This window comes from Stegostoma tigrinum, assembly GCF_030684315.1.
Source record: "Stegostoma tigrinum isolate sSteTig4 chromosome 35 unlocalized genomic scaffold, sSteTig4.hap1 SUPER_35_unloc_1, whole genome shotgun sequence".
Taxonomy (NCBI): domain Eukaryota; kingdom Metazoa; phylum Chordata; class Chondrichthyes; order Orectolobiformes; family Stegostomatidae; genus Stegostoma; species Stegostoma tigrinum.
Genome location: NW_026728047.1, coordinates 1,973,218 through 1,983,922, shown reverse-complemented (window position 1 = coordinate 1,983,922; position 10,705 = coordinate 1,973,218).

The following is a 10,705-nucleotide window of genomic DNA, read 5'->3' as shown; positions in this document are numbered from 1 at the left end:
TTTCAGCCCGTCTGTTTCAGCCCCTTTGTTTCAGCCCCTCTGTTTCAGCCCCTCTGTTTCTCGCCCTCTGTTTCAGCCCCTCTGTTTCAGCCCCTCTGTTTCAGCCCCTCTGTTTCTCGCCCTCTGTTTCTCGCCCTCTGTTTCTCGCTCTCTGTTTCTCGCCCTCTGTTTCTCGCCCTCTGTTTCAGCCCGTCTGTTTCAGCCCCTCTGTTTCAGCCCCTCTGTTTCTCGCCCTCTGTTTCTCGCTCTCTCTTTCTCGCCCTCTGTTTCTCGCCCTCTGTTTCAGCACCTCTGTTTCAGCCCCTCTGTTTCTCGCCCTCTGTTTCTCGCCCTCTGTTTCTCGCCCTCTGTTTCTCGCCCTCTGTTTCAGCCCCTCTGTTTCAGCCCCTCTGTTTCAGCCCCTCTGTTTCTCGCCCTCTGTTTCTCGCCCTCTGTTTCTCGCTCTCTGTTTCTCGCCCTCTGTTTCTCGCCCTCTGTTTCAGCCCCTCTGTTTCAGCTCCTCTGTTCCTCGCTCTCTGTTTCTCGCCCTCTGTTTCAGCCCCTCTGTTTCTCGCCCACTGTTTCAGCCCCTCTGTTTCTCGCCATCTCTTTCAGCCCCTCTGTTTCAGCCCCTCTGTTTCTCGCCCTCTGTTTCAGCCCCTCTGTTTCAGCCCCTCTGTTTCTCGCCCTTTGTTTCAGCCCCTCTGTTTCAGCACCTCTGTTTCTCGCCCTTTGTTTCTCGCCCTCTGTTTCAGCCCCTCTGTTTCTCGCCCTCTGTTTCAGACCCTCTGTTTCAGTCCCTCTGTTTCAGCCCCTCTGTTTCCGCCCCTCTGTTTCAGCCCCTCTGTTTCAGCCCCTCTGTTTCAACCCCTCTGTTTCTCGCCCTCTGTTTCAGCCCCTCTGTTTCAGCCCCTCTGTTTCTCGCCCTCTGTTTCTCGCCCTCTGTTTCTCTCCCTCTGTTTCTCGCTCTTTGTTTCTAGCCCTCTGTTTCTCGCCCTCTGTTTCAGCCCCTCTGTTTCAGCCCCTCTGTTTCAGCCCCTCTGTTTCATCCCCTCTGTTTCAGCCCCTCTGTTTCAGCCCCTCTGTTTCTCGCCCTCTGTTTCTCGCCCTCTGTTTCTCGCCCTCTGTTTCTCGCTCTCTGTTTCTCGCCCTCTGTTTCTCGCCCTCTGTTTCAGCCCCTCTGTTTCAGCCCCTCTGTTTCAGCCCCTCTGTTTCTCGCCCTCTGTTTCTCGCCCACTGTTTCTCGCCCTCTGTTTCAGCCCCTCTGATTCAGCCCCTCTGTTTCAGCCCCTCTGTTTCAGCCCCTCTGTTTCTCGCCCTCTGTTTCTCGCCCTCTGTTTCTCGCTCTCTGTTTCTCGACCTCTGTTTCTCGCCCTCTGTTTCAGCCCCTCTGTTTCAGCTCCTCTTTTCCTCGCTCTCTGTTTCTCGCCCTCTGTTTCAGCCCCTCTGTTTCTCGTCCACTGTTTCAGCCCCTCTGTTTCTCGCCATCTCTTTCAGCCCCTCTGTTTCAGCCCCTCTGTTTCTCGCCCTCTGTTTCAGCCCCTCTGTTTCAGCCCCTCTGTTTCTCGCCCTCTGTTTCAGCCCCTCTGTTTCAGCACCTCTCTTTCTCGCCCTTTGTTTCTCGCCCTCTGTTTCAGCCCCTCTGTTTCTCGCCCTCTGTTTCAGCCCCTCTGTTTCAGCCCCTCTGTTTCAGCCCCTCTGTTTCTCGCCCTCTGTTTCAGACCCTCTGTTTCAGCCCCTCTGTTTCAGCCCCTCTGTTTCAGCACCTCTGTTTCTCGCCCTTTGTTTCTCGCCCTCTGTTTCAGCCCCTCTGTTTCTCGCCCTCTGTTTCAGCCCCTCTGTTTCTCGCACTCTGTTTCAGCCCCTCTGTTTCAGCCCCTCTGTTTCTCGCCCTCTGTTTCAGCCCCTCTGTTTCAGCCCCTCTGTATCAGCCCCTCTGTTTCAGCCCCTCTGTTTCTCGCCCTCTGTTTCTCGCCCTCTGTTTCAGCCCCTCTGTTTCAGCCCCTCTGTTTCAGCCCCTCTGTTTCAGCCCCTCTGATTCTCGCCCTCTGTTTCTCGCCATCTGTTTCTCGCCCTCTGTTTCTCGCTCTCTGTTTCTCGCCCTCTGTTTCTCGCCCTCTGTTTCAGCCCCTCTGTTTCTGCCACTCTGTTTCAGCCCCTCTGTTTCAGCCCCTCTGTTTCAGCCCCTCTGTTTCTCGCCCTCTGTTTCTCGCCCTCTGTTTCTTGCCCTCTGTTTCTCGCTCTCTGTTTCTCGCCCTCTGTTTCTCGCCCTCTGTTTCAGCACCTCTGTTTCAGCCCCTCTGTTTCAGCTCCTCTGTTTCTCGCCCTCTGTTTCTCGCCCTCTGTTTCTCGCCCTCAGTTTCAGCCACTCTGTTTCAGCCCCTTTGTTTCAGCCCCTCTGTTTCAGCCCCTCTGTTTCTCGCCCACTGTTTCTCGCCCTCTGTTTCAGCCCCTCTGTTTCAGCCCCTCTGTTTCAGCCCCTCTGTTTCAGCCCCTCTGTTTCAGCACCTCTGTTTCAGCCCCTCTGTTTCTCGCCCTCTGTTTCTCGCCCTCTGTTTCTCGCCCTCTGTTTCTCGCCCTCTGTTTCAGCCCCTCTGTTTCAGCCGCTCTGTTTCACCCCCTCTGTTTCTCGCCCTCTGTTTCTCGCCCTCTGTTTCAGCCCCTCTGTTTCTGCCCCTCAGTTCCAGCCCCTCTGTTTCTTGCCCTCTGTTTCAGCACCTCTGTTTCTCGCCCTCTCTTTCAGCCCCTCTCTTTCTCGCCCTCTGTTGCAGACCCTCTGTTTCAGCCCGTCTATTTCAGCCCCTCTGTTACAGCCCCTCTGTTTCTCGCCCTCTGTTTCAGCCCCTCTGTTTCTCGCCCTCTGTTTCCGCCCCTCTGTTTCTCGCCCTCTGTTGCAGCCCCTCTGTTTCAGCCCCTCTGTTTCAGCCCCTCTGTTTCAGCTCCTCTGTTTCAGACCCTCTGTTTCTCGCCCTCTGTTTCTCGCCCTCTGTTTCAGCCCCTCTGTTTCAGCCCCTCTGTTTCAGCCCCTCTGTTTCTCGCCCTCTGTTTCAGCCCCTCTGTTTCAGCCCCTCTGTTTCAGCCCCTCTGTTTCAGTCCCTCTGTTTCAGGCCTACTGTTTCAGCCCCTCTGTTTCTCGCCATCTGTTTCAGCCCCTCTGTTTCAGCCCCTCTGTTTCTCGCCCTCTGTTTCAGCCCCTCTGTTTCAGCCCCTCTGTTTCAGCCCCTCTTTTTCAGCCCCTCTGTTTCTCGCCCTCTGTTTCTCGCCCTCTGTTTCTCGCTCTCTGTTTCTCGCCCTCTGTTTCTCGCCCTCTGTTTCAGCCCCTCTGTTTCAGCCACTCTGTTTCAGCTCCTCTGTTTCTCGCCCTCTGTTTCTCGCCCACTGTTTCTCGCCCTCTGTTTCAGCCCCTCTGTTTCAGCCCCTCTGTTTCAGCCCCTCTGTTTCAGCCCCTCTGTTTCTCGCCCTCTGTTTCTCGCTCTCTCTTTCTCGCCCTCTGTTTCTCGCCCTCTGTTTCAGCACCTCTGTTTCAGCCCCTCTGTTTCTCGCCCTCTGTTTCTCGCCCTCTGTTTCTCGCCCTCTGTTTCTCGCCCTCTGTTTCAGCCCGTCTGTTTCAGCCCCTTTGTTTCAGCCCCTCTGTTTCAGCCCCTCTGTTTCTCGCCCTCTGTTTCAGCCCCTCTGTTTCAGCCCCTCTGTTTCAGCCCCTCTGTTTCTCGCCCTCTGTTTCTCGCCCTCTGTTTCTCGCTCTCTGTTTCTCGCCCTCTGTTTCTCGCCCTCTGTTTCAGCGCGTCTGTTTCAGCACCTCTGTTTCAGCCCCTCTGTTTCTCGCCCTCTGTTTCTCGCTCTCTCTTTCTCGCCCTCTGTTTCTCGCCCTCTGTTTCAGCACCTCTGTTTCAGCCCCTCTCTTTCTCGCCCTCTGTTTCTCGCCCTCTGTTTCTCACCCTCTGTTTCTCGCCCTCTGTTTCAGCCCGTCTGTTTCAGCCCCTTTGTTTCAGCCCCTCTGTTTCAGCCCCTCTGATTCTCGCCCTCTGTTTCAGCCCCTCTGTTTCAGCCCCTCTGTTTCAGCCCCTCTGTTTCAGCCCCTCTGTTTCTCGCCCTCTGTTTCAGCCCCTCTGTTTCAGCACCTCTGTTTCTCGCCCTTTGTTTCTCGCCCTCTGTTTCAGCCCCTCTGTTTCTCGCCCTCTGTTTCAGCCCCTCTGTTTCAGTCCCTCTGTTTCAGCCCCTCTGTTTCCGCCCCTCTGTTTCAGCCCCTCTGTTTCAGCCCCTCTGTTTCAACCCCTCTGTTTCTCGCCCTCTGTTTCAGCCCCTCTGTTTCAGCCCCTCTGTTTCTCGCCCTCTGTTTCTCGCCCTCTGTTTCTCTCCCTCTGTTTCTCGCTCTTTGTTTCTAGCCCTCTGTTTCTCGCCCTCTGTTTCAGCCCCTCTGTTTCAGCCCCTCTGTTTCAGCCCCTCTGTTTCATCCCCTCTGTTTCAGCCCCTCTGTTTCAGCCCCTCTGTTTCTCGCCCTCTGTTTCTCGCCCTCTGTTTCTCGCCCTCTGTTTCTCGCTCTCTGTTTCTCGCCCTCTGTTTCTCGCCCTCTGTTTCAGCCCCTCTGTTTCAGCCCCTCTGTTTCAGCCCCTCTGTTTCTCGCCCTCTGTTTCTCGCCCACTGTTTCTCGCCGTCTGTTTCAGCCCCTCTGATTCAGCCCCTCTGTTTCAGCCCCTCTGTTTCAGCCCCTCTGTTTCAGCACCTCTGTTTCTCGCCCTCTGTTTCATCCCCTCTGTTTCAGCCCCTCTGTTTCAGACCCTCTGTTTCAGCCCCTCTGTTTCAGCCCCTCTGTTTCAGCCCCTCTGTTTCAGCACCTCTGTTTCTCGCCCTTTGTTTCTCGCCCTCTGTTTCAGCCCCTCTGTTTCTCGACCTCTGTTTCAGCCCCTCTGTTTCTCGCCCTCTGTTTCTCGCTCTCTCTTTCTCGCCCTCTTTTTCAGCCCCTCTGTTTCTCGCCCTCTGTTTCTCGCCCTCTGTTTCTCGCTCTCTGTTTCTCGCCCTTTGTTTCTCGCCCTCTGTTTCAGCCCCTCTGTTTCAGCCACTCTGTTTCAGCTCCTCTGTTTCTCGCCCTCTGTTTCTCGCCCACTGTTTCTCGCCCTCTGTTTCAGCCCCTCTGTTTCAGCCCCTCTGTTTCAGCCCCTCTGTTTCAGCCCCTCTGTTTCTCGCCCTCTGTTTCTCGCTCTCTCTTTCTCGCCCTCTGTTTCTCGCCCTCTGTTTCAGCACCTCTGTTTCAGCCCCTCTGTTTCTCGCCCTCTGTTTCTCGCCCTCTGTTTCTCGCCCTCTGTTTCTCGCCCTCTGTTTCAGACCGTCTGTTTCAGCCCCTTTGTTTCAGCCCCTCTGTTTCAGCCCCTCTGTTTCTCGCCCTCTGTTTCAGCCCCTCTGTTTCAGCCCCTCTGTTTCAGCCCCTCTGTTTCTCGCCCTCTGTTTCTCGCCCTCTGTTTCTCGCTCTCTGTTTCTCGCCCTCTGTTTCTCGCCCTCTGTTTCAGCCCGTCTGTTTCAGCCCCTCTGTTTCAGCCCCTCTGTTTCTCGCCCTCTGTTTCTCGCTCTCTCTTTCTCGCCCTCTGTTTCTCGCCCTCTGTTTCAGCACCTCTGTTTCAGCCCCTCTGTTTCTCGCCCTCTGTTTCTCGCCCTCTGTTTCTCGCCCTCTGTTTCTCGCCCTCTGTTTCAGCCCGTCTGTTTCAGCCCCTTTGTTTCAGCCCCTCTGTTTCAGCCCCTCTGTTTCTCGCCCTCTGTTTCAGCCCCTCTGTTTCAGCCCCTCTGTTTCAGCCCCTCTGTTTCTCGCCCTCTGTTTCTCGCCCTCTGTTTCTCGCTCTCTGTTTCTCGCCCTCTGTTTCTCGCCCTCTGTTTCAGCCCGTCTGTTTCAGCCCCTCTGTTTCAGCCCCTCTGTTTCTCGCCCTCTGTTTCTCGATCTCTCTTTCTCGCCCTCTGTTTCTCGCCCTCTGTTTCAGCACCTCTGTTTCAGCCCCTCTGTTTCTCGCCCTCTGTTTCTCGCCCTCTGTTTCTCGCCCTCTGTTTCTCGCCCTCTGTTTCAGCCCGTCTGTTTCAGCCCCTTTGTTTCAGCCCCTCTGTTTCAGCCCCTCTGTTTCTCGCCCTCTGTTTCAGCCCCTCTGTTTCAGCCCCTCTGTTTCAGCCCCTCTGTTTCTCGCCCTCTGTTTCTCGCCCTCTGTTTCTCGCTCTCTGTTTCTCGCCCTCTGTTTCTCGCCCTCTGTTTCAGCCCCTCTGTTTCAGCTCCTCTGTTCCTCGCTCTCTGTTTCTCGCCCTCTGTTTCAGCCCCTCTGTTTCTCGCCCACTGTTTCAGCCCCTCTGTTTCTCGCCATCTCTTTCAGCCCCTCTGTTTCAGCCCCTCTGTTTCTCGCCCTCTGTTTCAGCCCCTCTGTTTCAGCCCCTCTGTTTCTCGCCCTCTGTTTCAGCCCCTCTGTTTCAGCACCTCTGTTTCTCGCCCTTTGTTTCTCGCCCTCTGTTTCAGCCCCTCTGTTTCTCGCCCTCTGTTTCAGCCCCTCTGTTTCAGTCCCTCTGTTTCAGCCCCTCTGTTTCCGCCCCTCTGTTTCAGCCCCTCTGTTTCAGCCCCTCTGTTTCAACCCCTCTGTTTCTCGCCCTCTGTTTCAGCCCCTCTGTTTCAGCCCCTCTGTTTCTCGCCCTCTGTTTCTCGCCCTCTGTTTCTCTCCCTCTGTTTCTCGCTCTTTGTTTCTAGCCCTCTGTTTCTCGCCCTCTGTTTCAGCCCCTCTGTTTCAGCCCCTCTGTTTCAGCCCCTCTGTTTCATCCCCTCTGTTTCAGCCCCTCTGTTTCAGCCCCTCTGTTTCTCGCCCTCTGTTTCTCGCCCTCTGTTTCTCGCCCTCTGTTTCTCGCTCTCTGTTTCTCGCCCTCTGTTTCTCGCCCTCTGTTTCAGCCCCTCTGTTTCAGCCCCTCTGTTTCAGCCCCTCTGTTTCTCGCCCTCTGTTTCTCGCCCACTGTTTCTCGCCCTCTGTTTCAGCCCCTCTGATTCAGCCCCTCTGTTTCAGCCCCTCTGTTTCAGCCCCTCTGTTTCAGCACCTCTGTTTCTCGCCCTCTGTTTCATCCCCTCTGTTTCAGCCCCTCTGTTTCAGACTCTCTGTTTCAGCCCCTCTGTTTCAGCCCCTCTGTTTCAGCCCCTCTGTTTCAGCACCACTGTTTCTCGCCCTTTGTTTCTCGCCCTCTGTTTCAGCCCCTCTGTTTCTCGACCTCTGTTTCAGCCCCTCTGTTTCTCGCACTCTGTTTCAGCCCCTCTGTTTCAGCCCCTCTGTTTCTCGCCCTCTGTTTCTCGCCCTCTGTTTCAGCCCCTCTGTTTCAGCCCCTCTGTATCAGCCCCTCTGTTTCAGCCCCTCTGTTTCTCGCCCTCTGTTTCTCGCCCTCTGTTTCAGCCCCTCTGTTTCAGCCCCTCTGTTTCAGCCCCTCTGTTTCAGCCCCTCTGTTTCTCGCCCTCTGTTTCTCGCCCTCTGTTTCTCGCCCTCTGTTTCTCGCACTCTGTTTCTCGCTCTCTGTTTCTCGCCCTCTGTTTCTCGCCCTCTGTTTCAGCCCCTCTGTTTCTGCCCCTCTGTTTCAGCCCCTCTGTTTCAGCCCCTCTGTTTCTCGCCCTCTGTTTCTCGCCCTCTGTTTCTTGCCCTCTGTTTCTCGCTCTCTGTTTCAGCACCTCTGTTTCAGCCCCTCTGTTTCAGCCCCTCTGTTTCTCGCCCTCTGTTTCTCGCCCTCTGTTTCTCGCCCTCTGTTTCAGCACCTCTGTTTCAGCCCCTCTGTTTCAGTCCCTCTGTTTCAGCCCCTATGTTTCTCGCCCTCTGTTTCTCGCCCTCAGTTTCAGCCCCTCTGTTTCAGCCCCTTTGTTTCAGCCCCTCTGTTTCAGCCCCTCTGTTTCAGCACCTCTGTTTCAGCCCCTCTGTTTCTCGCCCTCTGTTTCTCGCCCTCTGTTTCTCGCCCTCTGTTTCTCGCCCTCTGTTTCTCGCCCTCTGTTTCAGCCCCTCTGTTTCAGTCCCTCTGTTTCAGCCCCTCTGTTTCTCGCCCTCTGTTTCTCGCCCTCTGTTTCAGCCCCTCTGTTTCAGCCCCTCTGTTTCAGCCCCTCTGTTTCAAGCCCTCTGTTTCAGCCCCTCTGTTTCAGCCCCTCTGTTTCTCGCCCTCTGTTTCAGCCCCTCTGTTTCAGTCCCTCTGTTTCAGCCCCTCTGTTTCTCGCCCTCTGTTTCTCGCCCTCAGTTTCAGCCCCTCTGTTTCAGCCCCTTTGTTTCAGCCCCTCTGTTTCAGCCCCTCTGTTTCAGCACCTCTGTTTCAGCCCCTCTGTTTCTCGCCCTCTGTTTCTCGCCCTCTGTTTCTCGCCCTCTGTTTCTCGCCCTCTGTTTCTCGCCCTCTGTTTCAGCCCCTCTGTTTCAGTCCCTCTGTTTCAGCCCCTCTGTTTCTCGCCCTCTGTTTCTCGCCCTCTGTTTCAGCCCCTCTGTTTCAGCCCCTCTGTTTCAGCCCCTCTGTTTCTCGCCCTCTGTTTCAGCCCCTCTGTTTCAGCCCCTCTGTTTCTCGCCCTCTGTTTCAGCCCCTCTGTTTCAGCCCCTCTGTATCAGCCCCTCTGTTTCAGCCCCTCTGTTTCTCGCCCTCTGTTTCTCGCCCTCTGTTTCAGCCCCTCTGTTTCAGCCCCTCTGTTTCAGCCCCTCTGTTTCAGCCCCTCTGTTTCTCGCCCTCTGTTTCTCGCCCTCTGTTTCTCGCCCTCTGTTTCTCGCTCTCTGTTTCTCGCCCTCTGTTTCTCGCCCTCTGTTTCTCGCCCACTGTTTCAGCCCCTCTGTTTCTCGCCATCTGTTTCAGCCCCTCTGTTTCTGCCCCTCTGTTTCTCGCCCTCTGTTTCAGACCCTCTGTTTCAGCCCCTCTGTTTCAGCCCCTCTGTTTCAGCACCTCTGTTTCTCGCCCTTTGTTTCTCGCCCTTTGTTTCAGCCCCTCTGTTTCTCGCCCTCTGTTTCAGCCCCTCTGTTTCTCGCACTCTGTTTCAGACCCTCTGTTTCAACCCCTCTGTTTCTCGCCCTCTGTTTCAGCCCCTCTGTTTCAGCCCCTCTGTATCAGCCCCTCTGTTTCAGCCCCTCTGTTTCTCGCCCTCTGTTTCTCGCCCTCTGTTTCAGCCCCTCTGTTTCAGCCCCTCTGTTTCAGCCCCTCTGTTTCAACCCCTCTGTTTCAGCCCCTCTGATTCTCGCCCTCTGTTTCTCGCCCTCTGTTTCTCGCACTCTGTTTCTCGCTCTCTGTTTCTCGCCCTCTGTTTCTCGCCCTCTGTTTCAGCCCCTCTGTTTCTGCCCCTCTGTTTCAGCCCCTCTGTTTCAGCCCCTCTGTTTCAGCCCCACTGTTTCTCGCCCTCTGTTTCTCGCCCTCTGTTTCTTGCCCTCTGTTTCTCGCTCTCTGTTTCTCGCCCTCTGTTTCTCGCCCTCTGTTTCAGCAACTCTGTTTCAGCCCCTCTGTTTCAGCCCCTCTGTTTCTCGCCCTCTGTTTCTCGCCCTCTGTTTCTCGCCCTCAGTTTCAGCCCCTCTGTTTCAGCCCCTTTGTTTCAGCCCCTCTGTTTCAGCCCCTCTGTTTCTCGCCCACTGTTTCTCGCACTCTGTTTCAGCCCCTCTGTTTCAGCCCCTCTGTTTCAGCCCCTCTGTTTCAGCCACTCTGTTTCAGCACCTCTGTTTCAGCCCCTCTGTTTCTCGCCCTCTGTTTCTCGCCCTCTGTTTCTCGCCCTCTGTTTCTCGCCCTCTGTTTCAGCCCCTCTGTTTCAGCCCCTCTGTTTCAGCCCCTCTGTTTCTCGCCCTCTGTTTCTCGCCCTCTGTTTCAGCCCCTCTGTTTCTGCCGCTCAGTTCCAGCCCCTCTGTTTCTTGCCCTCTGTTTCAGCACCTCTGTTTCTCGCCCTCTCTTTCAGCCCCTCTCTTTCTCGCCCTCTGTTGCAGGCCCTCTGTTTCAGCCCGTCTGTTTCAGCCCCTCTGTTACAGCCCCTCTGTTTCTCGCCCTCTGTTTCAGCCCCTCTGTTTCTCGCCGTCTGTTTCCGCCCCTCTGTTTCTCGCCCTCTGTTGCAGCCCCTCTGTTTCAGCCCCTCTGTTTCAGCCCCTCTGTTTCAGCTCCTCTGTTTCAGACACTCTGTTTCTCGCCCTCTGTTTCTCGCCCTCTGTTTCTCTCCCTCTGTTTCTCGCTCTTTATTTCTAGCCCTCTGTTTCTCGCCCTCTGTTTCAGCCCCTCTGTTTCAGCCCCTCTGTTTCAGCCCCTCTGTTTCATCCCCTCTGTTTCAGCCCCTCTGTTTCAGCCCCTCTGTTTCTCGCCCTCTGTTTCTCGCCCTAATTTTCTCGCCCTCTGTTTCTCGCTCTCTGTTTCTCGCCCTCTGTTTCTCGCCCTCTGTTTCAGCCCATCTGCTTCAGCCCCTCTGTTTCAGCCCCTCTGTTTCTCGCCCTCTGTTTCTCGCCCACTGTTTCTCGCCCTCTGTTTCAGCCCCTCTGATTCAGCCCCTCTGTTTCAGCCCCTCTGTTTCAGCCCCTCTGTTTCTCGCCCTCTGTTTCATCCCCTCTGTTTCAGCCCCTCTGTTTCAGACCCGCTGTTTCAGCCCCTCTGTTTCAGCCCCTCTGTTTCAGCCCCTCTGTTTCAGCACCTCTGTTTCTCGCCCTTTGTTTCTCGCCCTCTGTTTCAGCCCCTCTGTTTCTCGACCTCTGTTTCAGCCCCTCTGTTTCTCGCACTCTGTTTCAGCCCCTCTGTTTCAGCCCCTCTGTTTCTCGCC